Source organism: Ricinus communis, chromosome 4 (assembly GCF_019578655.1).
Source record: "Ricinus communis isolate WT05 ecotype wild-type chromosome 4, ASM1957865v1, whole genome shotgun sequence".
Lineage (NCBI taxonomy): Eukaryota > Viridiplantae > Streptophyta > Magnoliopsida > Malpighiales > Euphorbiaceae > Ricinus > Ricinus communis.
Window position 1 is genome coordinate 19548639 of NC_063259.1, and position 14659 is coordinate 19563297.

Sequence of the window (14659 nt, forward strand, 5' to 3'; positions counted from 1 at the left end):
TGTGTTTAACTCTATGATTAGTATGAGATACTAATAAATATAGGATGGTGAGTCTCATGCCATTAAGTATTACTAAGTTAATTATTATGGGTGACTTATGAGACGAGTGGACTGAACATGACTTGAAGAGATAATGAATCACATGGATGATTTACTTAAGTCACTGATTCATTATTAAGTTATGATGGTATAACTAATCCTTAGACCAGAGGTGACAGAGTTGTCTCATGAATATGTAATTAGAATTTTCTTATGCTTTAGATATCTGTTCATAACTAGAATGGGTACTCGCAGATAGTGGCTCCAATTACATATGCATGGAGGCATGTGTTCATCAACAAGGAATCCATTACCTTGAGTAAACAAGGAGAATATACTATGCAATCCGATAACATCTTGACTAGGAAATCCTTGGCTGAGGCAATTATGATTAATGGAAAAGGGTTTTCGCATTAGTCATATTTAGTCGAGATGTATCCTGGATTTGGTCATAGAATCAAGTTAATGGATTTAACTATTCTATGATCCTCACTTGATCGGGATATTGTTCAATGGAAGGATTTAAATTACACAATAATCATAAATAAAGGGTTCATGGATAATCAATATCTTTATTATTAATTGGATAATTATAATATGTTGCTAGGCGTCACTTATAATTTATAAGAATGATTAAGGGACAATTGATTAATTGTTCCCTTAGTTGATTAAAGTATTTTAATTAATATTAAAGAGTTTAATATTAAATTTCCATTGCCAATTAATAATGAACCTAGAAAGTCACACATGTTAAGATCAACTCAAGCACAACGATGGACTTAAATGTACCTCGAGTAGGAACACTAGATTCTTTCGAAGTTAAAGTCCTTAAATGTCTAACTAATGATAATGTATAATATAAGTGTTATATATTGAAAGAGCTTGACATATTTCATCACAAAAGAGTTTGTAATGACATGTGATTTTGTATAATAGCTTGACACGGGTCATCACAAAAGGGTTTTATGATGACAGGTGTTAAGAAAGTAACTTGACACATGTCATGATAAAAGGGTTTATGATGAAATGTGTGGAGATAACATCTAGACACGTCTCATCACAAAAAGGGTTTTATGATGACATGTGTTAGGAAAGCAACTTGGAACATGTCATCACTAAAAGGGTTTTATAATGACATGTGTCAAGAAAGTAGCCTGACACGTGATATCGGTATAACTTGACACGTGTCATCATAAATTATGATGACATGTGTCAATATAGCTTGACACGTGTCATCACAAAAGAGTTTTATGATGACATGTGTCAATATAGCTTGACACGTATAATCACCAAAGAGTTTTATGATGACATGTGTCAATATAGCTTGACACGTGTCATCACTAAAGAGTTTATGATGGCATGTGTTAATACTGCTTGATGCATATCATCATAAAAAAGTTTATAATGACATGTGTTTGTACAACTGTATTAAGAATTATGAATCCTTAACACTATATAAGATAGTTTCTTACTCCTATTATCATAATAGTGGTATAATTCGACATACTTACTATTGTAACAAGGTTATCATAGTAGGAAACTTGAAAGAGGAGAAGGAGTTCTTCATCTTAAAGGATTGAATAGCTTTGCTTGAGATTGGTTGTGTGAGATAATCTAGAGGATTTGCAATTGCAAATCTCTATTTGATTCTCTAATAGAAATATCATCAACAATCAAGAATTGAATTCTGCTCTTCAAAAGTTGTAGTCTTTTTCTTTGTATTCTTCCCGTTCATAAAAAAGAAGTTATTTTCTTTTTCAACTTAAGTCCTCAATTACGACTTGTAATCTTAATTTTCATGAGATGTGAAATGTTTAAGAGCTTCCGCTGCGCCTCTGTATGTGTCTTTTCCAACACCAATTTGGTGCTAAATTGGGAGAAATGCCATTTTATGGTATAGGAAGGCATTGTGCTAGGACATAAAATCTCTAGCCAAGGAATCTAGGTGGATAGAGCCAAAAATGAGACTATTGAGAAATTACCTCTACAGTAGGTTTATTAAAGACTTCTCTAAAATAGCTAGACCTCTTACTAGACTTTTTGAGAAGGATGTTGACTTTATATTTGATGAGGAATGTATGACAACCTTCACTTCTCTAAAAGCCAAGCTTGTTAATGCCCCAATTATGGTAGCGCCGGATTGGAGTCTTCCCTTTGAGCTAATGTGTGACATAAGTGACGTTGCAGTTGGAGTCATTCTTAGTTAGAGGAGAGAAAAGCACTTTCAGCCCATCTATTACACGAGTAAAATGATGATTGATGCGCAGGCGAACTACACTACTATTGAAAAGGAAATGCTTGCGGTTATTTATGCTTTTGACAAATTTGGATCATACTTGATTTTGTCAGAAGTGATAGTATACATTGACCATTCAGCATTGAGGTATTTGTTATTTAAAACTAATGTGAAACCAAAATTGATAAGATGGATTTTACTTTTGCAAGAATTTGATTTGAAGATACAAAACAAAAGAGGTGTAGAAAACTTGGAGGCTGACCAACTATCATGCCTTGAGAACCCCCATCTGGAGAAGTTACATGAGAAGGACATTAATGATCACTTTTCGAATGAAAAGTTGTATGCTATAGCAAATTTAGTAAGTAGTTTGGATTTTTTAATACCATGATATCCTGACTTTACAAACTATTTAGTTGCAAGGAAACTTCCAAAAGAATATTTTTATCAACAAAAGAAGAAATTCTCTGTAGATTTGAAATATTAGTTTCAGAAAGATCTTTTTCTGTTTAAAATATGTGCAGACAGGATAATAAGGAGGTAGAGGATATTATGGGTGAGTAGAACATCTCAAAAAGTCTTAGAATCAGGATTCTATTGGCCAACTCTATTTAAGAATAGCCAATCATTTGTGCAAGAATGTAACCATTGCCAATATACAAATAATATCTCTTCTTGTAATGAAATGCCCCAATACGGTATACTTAAATGTGAAATTTTTGATGTGTGGGGCATAGACTTCATGGGACCCTTTCCTAGTTCTTTTGAAAATAAATATATATTGGTGGCTATTGATTATGTCTCTAAATGGATCGAGGCACAAGCTTTGCCTCATAATGATGCAAGGGTAGTAGTGAAATTCCTAAAAAAGATTTTCTACATGTTTGGCATCCCCAAGGCCATTATTAGTGATAGGGGTACACACTTTTGAAATGCTCAGCCAGAAAAAGTGTTAAAGAGGGTTGGAGTCACACATAAATTTGCTACCCCTTATCACCCTCAAACTGGTGGTCAAGTAGAAAATACCAATAGAGAGTTGAAGAGGATCCTTAAGAAAACTATAGAATGATCTAGGAAGGATTGATCCATTAAACTAGATGATGCTATGTGGACTATAGGACTGCATTCAAAATAGCCTTGAGAACTACTCCTTATAGATTAGTTTATGGAAAATCTTGTCATCTACTTGTTGAAATTGAGCGCAAAGCTTTTTGGGCAATTAAGCAAGTTAATCTTGATCTAGCTAGTGCAGCTTTGAAGAGAAAATTATAGGTTAATGAATTGGATGAATGGAGGCTGCATGCATATGAGAATGCCCGTCTAACCAAAGAATGTACAAAAAAATGGCATGATGCTAGGATTAAGCCAAGGAGAGAGTTTCAAGCTAGATATAAGGTGCTTTTATTCAAATTGAGACTTTGGCTTTTTTTGGGTATGTTAAAGTCATGTTGGTCAGGTGCTTTTATTTCCATATGGAAAAATTGAGTTGATTCATCTTGGAAAGGTGATTTCAAAGTTAATGACCATAAGTTAACACCATATTTTAGAGAAGAGTTTGATTTAGGAAAAGAAGTGTCACAATTTCTTGAGTCAATCTAAATTGATATAGATTTGTCTAGCTAACAGGATATTAAAGAAAATCTTGGTAGGAGGCAACCTACTATTTCTTTTTTAATTGATTTTACTATTATTATTTTTATTTTTGGTTAATCATGCTTTTATCATTATTATGTGCTTTTTCTTTTATTTTAGGACTAAGGATTTAAACCCATTCCTCACTCCTATTAGGTTTTAGTTTAGTTCTCATAGGTTTAAGCCCATTTTAATTCAATTAAGGCTTATAAGGTTTCAGAGTTTTAGTTAATTAGAATTAAGCGAGTTGTTGTACTAGAGTTGCCTTTCTTTTTCCTTTCTTAAAGGAATAAGAGTTTAGTTTTACTATTATAGCTAGAATCATGATATTATTTCAATAAGCACTATCAAACTCAATTAGGACTAAAACTCTTAGGAGTTGCTCTATATATAGGACCTCCTCTATCTTCCCTTTGATATTTTTCATTCTTCCTATCTCTAATAGCCATGAGCACTCAAGAAAACCAAGTACATGATGTTCCTCCTTCACCTTCACTATCATCACCTAAATCTAGGCATAGATCACGATCACCTACACCACGCCCAAATAAGATTGTGAAGCAGGATTTTCCTTTACCTCGTTCATCATCCCTTAGAAGATGGGTACCATTCTATAGCAAAAGGAGGCCATGGATCCAAGGCTAGAGGATTTTACTGTCATATTAGCTTATCAAAGAGCATACCCCAAATCAATGAACCAGTTTACACTTTAGAGGAAATAGTGGAGAATGAGCACCGTAAGAGAGCTTACCAAGAAAGATATCTTTATGAAGATTATACTACAGATGAAGATGCAAATTTTGATGCAAGTATAGAGAGTGATCCTAACGAATCTAGTGATTAGGAAGGTAGAGAAACTACCCACCTACCTCAAGACCTCGAGGTCATCCTAGGAAGCGTCAACATGTTGCCTCGACACCCAAGAGAAGACGAGGACATCCAAAGAAGGTTCAGCAACCCTTTAAGGTTAAGAGAGGGAGAGGGCGACCAAGAAAGGCATTGGAATAGTTTTTTTATCTTTTAGCTCTAGTTAATAAACTTTTTCTATTAGTTAGTTGATTGGTCTTAGTTCTTATTTAGGGTTTGGAGACGATTTGTCTTAATTTTGGCTATTTCTTTATGCTTTTTGATAAAGTCAATTCAATTTCTTTCAAGTTTCATTTAAGTTTTAAAGCATATTTGTGTGAATTATTGATTTTTCAACTTTACTATTGAGTGAATAAGGCATAGAGGAGTTGATTGCATAATTCCATTCAAAGGGAAATTAGGGCTTTTACTTGAAACTGTGCGCCACACGGGCAGCCACATAGTCATGTCTCTTCCTGTGTGGAATAGGAAAAACTAGCTGACAGGATTCACATGTGACATGGGGAGGTGACATGCCCGTGTCCCTCCCATGTGGAATTGAGATAACCACTCGTAGCTAACACAGATAACACGGGGAGGTGACATGCCCATGTCCCTCCCGTGTAACTCAAACATTGGAATATGAGAGATGCCACATAAGGAGCCACACGCCCGTATCTCTTCCCGTGTGGAATTGAAAAACACACACTATATATGCCGTTTCTCAATTTTTTTTAACACTTCTCACATAATCCTAGCCGCCTATCTTTCTTCTCTCTAATACATTATCATATTTCTCTCACCTCTTCTCACTTCTTTGCCTCTAAACACCATTTTCCTTCTCAGTACACTCTTCACCCCTTTCTCTTCTCTAATTCTTTCATTTTTTCTTCCTCCTCCGTTCCTCTTCCTCACTATAGGACCTAATAAAAGTGCCTCTAAGAAGCGGACTCCTATTCAAATTCCAACCAAACATTCTAGTAGTGGAAGTTCTTTCTCTCAAGCCCCTCCTTCGGCTGCCCTATTGGTCTTTTTTTTACCAAAACCACCCATCAGTGCAATTCACCGACAACGTCCCCCAAGCACGGTTTGAGAATCTGGCCAACAAGAGATTTTGCCCAACTCGTCATTTTGATTGGGAGTTCATGTGGTCTATTGGTTTTGAGGAGCAATATAGAGGATGGGTAAACCAATCGACATAGAAGAACTTCTTTGAGATCTTGGAACCAGCTTTTAGAGAGATCACCCTTGAATTCTTGTGTACTTTTTGCTTCAAAGTCGGCTCGAGGATTGATCATACGGGTAAGACAGTTAAGTTTCGATTGGGTAGAAAATATTTTGATATGTCGATTGATGAGTTCACTATTGCAATGGGTGTTTATATAGAAGAAGAAGTGGCATCCGATGAATATAGGCATGCGCCTTTCAAGTTCTTCGAAAATCGCACTCCGGAAGGGTTTGGGCAAAATTGGCGCAGAATGCACCTAGGTATGTTACCTCTAAATCTAAAGCCTCTGCTTTCTATTTTTTCCCACTATGTTTTATGCACTTCTTATTGACTACCACAATCATGGGTAGAGGGGAGAGCAGAGGACATTACACTCAACAAGACTTATTTTATTTGATGTGTCTAGAGGAGGGTATTTGGTGCAATTTGGCTTTAAGTCTGTTGGTGTATTTGCTAGAGCAAGCTAAGAAATTGGACAAGGGGTGTTTGTGTGGTGGAATGTACATCACTAGGTTAGCTAAGAATTTTTGGATTTTTATGGACTTTCGGCAATGACACTAGATGGGTCACCAAAATTGATTGGCCTTGAAACCTTACAGCGTATGGACAACGAAAAACACATTCTACTTAACATACCTCCACCTAAAGATGATTTTCCTTTTGACTTGCCAAATCGGTCACTGGCATTCACTACTGCTACCCCAGGTGCGTCAGCTACTCCCCAAGTAGATACACCATCACCCTCTTCTTTTCGTCCCCGCCTTCTAGAGGTGAGCTGTATACAAATTGGATGGGCTACAATTTTGTGCAGACGGACGAGCATCAGAACAAAGTTAATAAATATGCTAAAATTAAAATGATAAACCATCCAAACTGAGAATTCGAGAACCATGCCTTACAAGATGTCACTCAAACCACACAAGTGTATATAGGTGAAAGAATATCATCAAGCTCTCAATGCAAAAGTACAAAAGAAGGTGCTTACCATAAGCTTGCTTATAAATCTGATCTCCACCACTGTGAAATAGTCAATAAGGGTCTTGAGCCAGGTTGTAATGGGGTTAAGGTAAGGTATGGAGAAATATGGAAAAATTATATAGGTAATGCAAGAATATAGCCAAGGATCAGATACTGTACCAAAATTGAATACTAAGTTATTCTAATAATAAGATGATGCTCGAAATTATTTGTTTCTTTTTTTTCTTTTTAATCCTGCAACAACAGATAACGCAGGATGAAGTAATATAATGCTCAATCAAAGTAGTAAAATGATATGTACCATTTGGATTGAAGGGGGCATCTACGAAAAATCTAGTAACTTAGTGAGTATATGCAAATTGATCCAAAATGAAATGCAACATAAATGTACATAATTTCCAGCAATAATGGTAGAAAGAATGTAGAATGAATAGAAGTGATAAAATGAGTGTCGGAGGTAAATTACAATGAAATAAAAAGGATAAGGCTCAAAATGGGTTCACTAAGGGAAAAAACAGGGTTAGGCTTTTGGCCAAATTGTGTAATTCCTAAGTGCCCGAATCATCTCATGACTATCAAAAATTCATGTAATCTCAAAAGTCATCATAAAGCAAGTTCTATAAGCAAAAATTCTGCACAATGCTCACTAATAAAAAAACAGAAGGAGCATAAAAGCCTCACCATTTGAGTGGGATAAAATTGCATGAATTCTCAAACCAAAGTTTAAACAATCAAACAATCTAATAAGCATCAATATTAACAGTGTTCTACATCCGAGATAAAGTAAAATGAAAAAAATTAAGGAAAAACACCAGTTTTACCTGGCTTGATTGAAATTAAGAGATTTGTTCATTGCCTTCTTTCAACAAGATTCGATAAAAAACTATACGGGTATCCATTCAAAAGAGAAAAATTATCAACTACTTGATTAAAATAAAACTCAAGATAAGGACAGTAAGAATGAATGGACTCAATCAATAAGGGAAATGAAAGCAAGATAAAAACAGCATAAACAAAATTGGTACCTGCACAAAAATAAGGTACCTACCCCACACTTGAGAAAAACACTGCCCTCAGTGTGAACAAGGTAGGCACTCCAAAAAGAAATAAAATACGCACAAAGAAACAAATTATGGGAGTCCACAAAACAAAACCAAAAAAACTGGAAAACTAAAAGAAAAATAAGACAACAGAAAGAGATAAAAACTAGAAAGTCTACTGGATAATGCCCTTGATGTGTGCTTTAACACTCCAAAATATGTTAGTCCTCAAAATTACGCATGAGCATCGAGTAAGCTAACTCCTGCAAAACTCAAGAATAAACACATCCCAAGCAACATCTAGTAAAAGGTTCAATAAAATAAAATCTCCTCAAAATAAAACAAAATAAAAACAAACTGAAGTATCTAACTAAAAAAAATAACTACATAAATAAAAAGATGTCCAAAAATTCAAAAAGCATAAATAGATTCGGGAATGCCTCCCGAAGGCGCTTCTTTTTGTTCGAGTCGTCTAGCTGGACTCTGCAGCAGCATTCTTGCATCGCGGGTAAATTGAGAAGGTGGGCTCAAAGTAAGTTGGGGCTCGAGGCATATAAGCGCAATGAGAAGGTTCGACGTGTGCGGTAGATGACCAAGGAGGTGCTCTCTACACCGATTTGGGATGTCCATTCATCCACTCTGAATTCCGGCTAAGTGACCTGTCAAAAACAAACTTGCAACTACCCTTCTCGGGTCTATTATGGCACAAAGTCTCAAATTGATACAAGTTGTTTTCTTCAAATGAATAACACATATTAATAAGGAAAGAAACATGTATAGTATCATCCATTTGTACATCCTGTGGTTGTTTATTACATGTAGGACCAATTCCATCAATACTACAAATGGCATGAACATGGTCGGTGGAAGAACTGTCAAATGGGGGTAAACTAAAAGTAACACAGTCATCCCCTACATTAAGTTCTAACTTCCCCTCAAATACGTCTATTTTAGCTCTAGCTATGGCAAGGAAAGGTCTCCCCAAAATCAATGGTACACCATGCTCATTATCCATATCCATAACCACAAAGTCCATAGGAAATATGAACTTATCTACCTTGACTAGCACATTCTCCACAATTCCCCTAGGAAGCTTAACAGAACGATCAGCTAATTGAATGCACATCCTAGTGGATTTTGCCTCCCCCAAACCTAGCTTATTGAACAAACTAGTAGGCATGACATTTATGTTAGCCCCCAAATCAGCTAATGCATTATCAACACACAAATTACCTAAAGTGCAAGGAATAGTGAAACTCCCTGGATCATGTCGCTTCTCTGGCAACTTGCTCTAAAACACCGCTGAGCACTCCTCGTTAAGCTGAACATAGGTTACCTCCTCCAACTTCCTTTTTTTGCTAAGTATGTCCTTTAAGAACTTGGCATACTTCGGCATCTGCGCCAATGCATCAATAAAAGGCAAGTTAATATGCAGTTATCTAAAAATATCTAAAAACTTACTGAACTGCTCTTTCGCCTCTGCTTGTTTGACACTAGCAGGATAAGGAATCTTAGGTTGATATTCCCTGACTAGAATTGATTTCACCTTTTGTCCCTTAGGTTCTCTAACCTTACTGCTCGCCTCAACCTGCACATCAATAGTGGAGTCGTAAAAAAAAGGCTTAGAAGGAGCTAAAACTAACTTACTTGAACGCAAAGTGATGGCGTTCACGTGCTCCCTCGGGTTAGACTCAATGGTGCTAGGGAGCGCTCATTACTGTCTCTCAGACAACATCTTAGAGATTTGGCCAATCTGGGTCTCCAAGTTCTGAATCAAGGTCTGCTGGTTCCTAAGTGCACTATCAGTTTGTTGGAACCTCATCTCCGTAGATGTTACAAACTTCATCATAAGATCCTCTAAATTTGACTTCTTTTCTAGTGGAGGAGGAGCTTGTGCAGGCCCAGCTGACTATTACTGTGGGTGCTGATGAAGTTTATGAAAACCAGGTGGACCCTGAGCATTATTATTCCTCCAACTGAAGTTGGGATGATTGTGCCACCCAGGGTTGTATGTGTTGCTGTAAGGATCGTTCTGCTGCCTTAGGGCATTCCCCATATAGTCAACCTACTCAACATCAGCAGACACAGCAGAAATAGATGGAAAGTAGAGGAAGATGTAGCAAACATACCTCCTGCAGTACAGTTCGCACTGTAGTGCAGGCCACCACAAAACTCACAGCCAACGTTCGCTGCATGAACCGGCATCTGGAGTTGGTTAATCTTCTTGGTTAGAAGCTCCACCTAAGCTGCCAAGGCTGCTGTAGAATCTATTTGGTTAACCACTCCTTGTCTTCCTGGTCGGCTCCTAGAGGATTACCACTGATAATTGATGGCCATTTCCTCTATCAAATTCTGAGCCTGCTCGGGCGTCTTACTGTTTAGCGCCCCACCTGCTGTAGCATCTACCATCTGCCTTGTCATAAGGTTTAACCCGTTGTAGAAGGTTTGAACCTGGATCCACACTAGCAATCCGTGATGTGGGCAGCATCTCAAAAGATCCTTGAATCTCTCCCATGCATCGTACATGCTTTCATCATCAAACTGCACAAAAGAAGATATGTCATTTCTAAGTTTAGTAGTTTTAGCGAGATGAAAATACTTATATAAAATTTTTTTGGCCTATGCCTTCCAGGTAGTAATTGTTTGCTATGGAAGAGATTACAACCATCTCTTGGCTCTATCCCTCAAGGAAAATGGAAACAATCTCAGCCGAATGGCATCATCGGTTGTTCCATTTATCTTAAATTTGTCACAAATCTCCAAAAAGTTGGAGATATAAGCATTCGGATCCTCGCTAGGCAATCCTCCAAACTGCATGCTCTGCTGGATCATCTGGATGACATTGGCTTTTATTTCAAAGTTGTTGGCCGCTGCAGCAGGTCTCACTATACTAGTTTTCGTCCCATCCAAAGATGGTCGAGCAAACTCGTACATCGTCCTTTGATCGTCATTGGCCCGGGGGTTGAGATTCTCCATCGCATCAGCTCCTTGAACCTGAACTGTAACTCTGTCCTCCTCCTCAACTGCCTGCAAACGTCGTCTCAATAATCTGAGAGAGCGCTCTAGGTTAGATAAGGGTGCTATGGGATTAGGGTTAGAGCTCATGGTCATAAACTACCTGAAACCAACAACCAAACAACCACTAATCAACAAAAACAATAAAATAAAGAATAAAGAATAAATCAATGAACAGACAATGACTAAATTAACACAAAAACAATTCACTCTAGTTCACCGTTACTTGTTCCCCGGCAACGGCACCAAAAAACTTGATGGGCTACTGATGCAACCTACACCTAAGGCAGTGAACCTATCGATGCGGTCTAGCACTAGTGAGTATCAAGGTCGTATCCCTGGAGATCGGGTGAACCTAAAGTTACTACTGTTCGCTATGTTATCTAGCTTGAAATAAGGTGTGAGAAGTCTAAATTAATTAACTAATGCTTATGAATGCAAATAAAAGAACAACAGCAACTGACAATTGAAAGACAACCGTAACAAAGAAGCAAACCCGAAGGGGACCTAAGTGATGGAATTCTAAGGTTGATTTTATAAACTACCAATCTTGCTACCCGTGCCTAAATCCTGAATCGAACTCGGCTCCTCTCTCGAGCTCACCAAATTCCTAAACCTGCACTAACCTAATGGAATCTCTTCCTATCAGATTATTACAGATTAGCATTAAGCGTGATTTAGATCTATTAAGAGTCGTTAGTTCTTAATCCGGCGAATGAATTAACCTTATCTATAAGTGTTAACTACCAGTTCTTACTATTTAATTTTCAATTGTAACAAGCATTTCTCAATATCAAGAAACAACCCAAAAGATAATTAATTCAACGTCTCAAATTAACTGAATCAAACTTTATTACTAAACAGTAAGAAGATTACAGGAATCGCAAATAAAAATCTAACAGTTAAACACAATCCATCAAAGGTTAACCTTAATGACTTCGGCAGCCCTAGCTACTCATAATGAAAGAAACAAATACAAAAGAAAATAAATAACAGAAAAGGAATCAGAACATGTAACCCCTCTTCTCTCGAATCGGAGTGGAAATGTCGCAAGTGCCAATTCTGAAACTAGCCTCAAGTATGGATCTTGGATGTCTCAATCAATCGTCTAGAACCTTGAATCTTTGCTTGAATCTCCCAAATCAATCATCTGAAATGATGTTAGTCTCTCAAAATGTCTAGAACAGAGGTGTAGAAGTGAAAAGTCGCGCGCGTAGAGAAGTCCTGAAATTAGAAGCGGAACCTTTTCTCATTTTACGTGTGCCTACTTATAGGCAGAAGTGCAATAGCCCGTGCCACGGCCCGTGCAACGGGCCGTGTAGATGTGCATGGCCGTGCAATTGCCCCTGCAAAGGCCTCAAATTACGCGCTAATCAAGGAATCGACTCCGACAAACATCTAATATGCATAAATCATCCATATAGCTTGGTTTCTGCCTGGAAATCAATCAATTTCTCATCAATGAGTTCGAAAACCTGAAAAACTCAAAAACATACGAAAGTGTGATCAAACAGGAATAAATATGACTCAAATACATGAATAAACGACTGATAAACAATCAATAAATATGCATAGAATCATCTACATCAAGGATGCTTCAGAATCAACAAGAAATGATGTGTCGTCAACAAATGAACATGGACTAGCTCCAAAACTTGATGATGAACTACTGGGAGTCGCAAGGATATGCCCCCCTGCGACCTCCATTGAGTTTTTATCAGCCTTATAAAGTGCAGCCAGATGATGGAACGGTTCATGAAATTGATTCTGAAGATAGCGATGAGGAGAACGACGACAACGATGATGGCATGGCGAGCTAAATGCCATATTTATTCTTATTCATTACATATTTTGAACAATTTAATTGCTTTGCTTTATTTTGGTTCTTGTTTTTATTTTGTGATGTTTTCCATTAGAACAATTTTTACTTTTTACACAGTTTCATTCACTTATTCCAAATCTTTTATTTAGTTTTATTTTGGAGTAATTTTAGTTCCTTACTTTAGTGTGTTATATGATCTCTTATTATCTTTATGCTTGTCATTGTATTTAGCATGTGTTAATAGAATAGTACCTTAAACTTTTGGACTTGAAATTCTGAAAACTACTTAAATGCAAGGAAGCCATTCCTTTCTCATTGTTACTTTTGACTTTTATAGACATATTGAGGACACTGTGTCCAATAAGTGTGGGGGAAGGGTTTTTATTATCTTTCAGATATTTGTGATTGATTTCTTATAAGCTTATTGAATTTAATTAATTACTTGTTATGATTTTCTCTCTCTCAAATTTATAGGTTCAAAATAATGAATTTGGTTAGTTATTTATTGAATTACGAGTTAATTGATTTGGCTTTGAATTATGAATTGAACTTGGTATCCCTGCTAGGATTTTTGATTTATAGTGTCGCATTATTCTTAATTTTTTGAAACTTTAGTTATGTTTATGAGCATTAGTTTTTTAAATTTCTCTTAATTTTATCGAGTAGACATATTTAATACCCCTTTGTACTCTCTTTCTCTTTTGAAATGTTAAAAGAAAAATTAGCAAAATGCTAAGAGTTTTTCGCTCTATTCCATTATTCTCAAAAGGGCTCGAACTGAAAAGAAATAAATTAAAGGAAACCCGAGAATATGAGTAGTTATTTGGATTTTTGACTCTAGTTGAGTAATCGGAGGTTGGCATCACCAATGTCTACACTCGCGTAAAAAGGCTAGAATTACATTTTCAAATATGCGCTTCATAAGAATTTGTTTTGTGCCAAAGGGAAAAATCTTTATCTCTATTTTCTTTAAAATTTTGGGTTATTTGAAAGGAATGTTCATTCCCCTAACTTTAGATGTCAAGGTTTTAATTTTCTTTGCTTCCTATTATGAGATTGTACTAGACGTTGGTATTTTATTTAAGAATTGATTATTGGCTAACGATTCTAGGTTGTGATGATATGAATGATTAGCCTTGATATTATTTGATATTATTTGTTAGAGAGAGAGTTTGTCATTTTTTTATTTTTGATTTTATTCAATTTGCTTGAGGACAAGCAACTGCACAAGTGTGGGGGAACTTGATAAGTGCTAGAAACACTTACTTTTGAGTCTTGTTTTATCTTGATTTTACCTCAAATTGAATTTAATTTTTTTGTTAGAGTTTGTTTTCAGCCCTTTTTAGGTACTTGACAAGCTTGCATGGCAAGGGGAAGTTTTGGCATCAAAATACATGAAAAATTAGCCAAGGAGCACTTGTTTCATCAAGGAATGGAGTGTCACGCGAGCACGACAAGGGAAGAACCTTCCCGTGTGACCTTCCCATGCGAAGTGCAAAAACTGGCAGAAGGAAGGAGCACACGACACGGGAAGCACACACATGGGAAGGGGACATGCCCGTGTGCCCTTGCCATATGAATAGAGGATTTTCTCAAGAATGATTTTTAGATTAAGGCGCCACATGGCCATATGGTGCCCATGTGGATTTTAAAAACACATTATTTAAAGGAATTTTTTGATTGCTTTTTCGGATTTCTGTCATATTTTTATTTCTAGAGAGAAACACTTAGAAACTTCATATTTCTTTCATTTTTAGGTTTTGATTGGTATTTCTCAAGGAAGAACATCATTTCCTTCATTACTTTCCAAGATTGCAGATTGA

General features: G+C 36.6%; 1 non-coding gene across 1 annotated transcript; it reads left to right on the top strand.

Annotated features, from left to right (window-relative positions):
* Window positions 1-10466: 10466 nt before the first annotated feature.
* Window positions 10467-10573, top strand: LOC125369957. The gene has a single exon (XR_007215680.1). It is a non-coding gene; the product is annotated as a small nucleolar RNA R71 (small nucleolar RNA).
* The last annotated feature ends 4086 nt before the right edge of the window (window positions 10574-14659 follow it).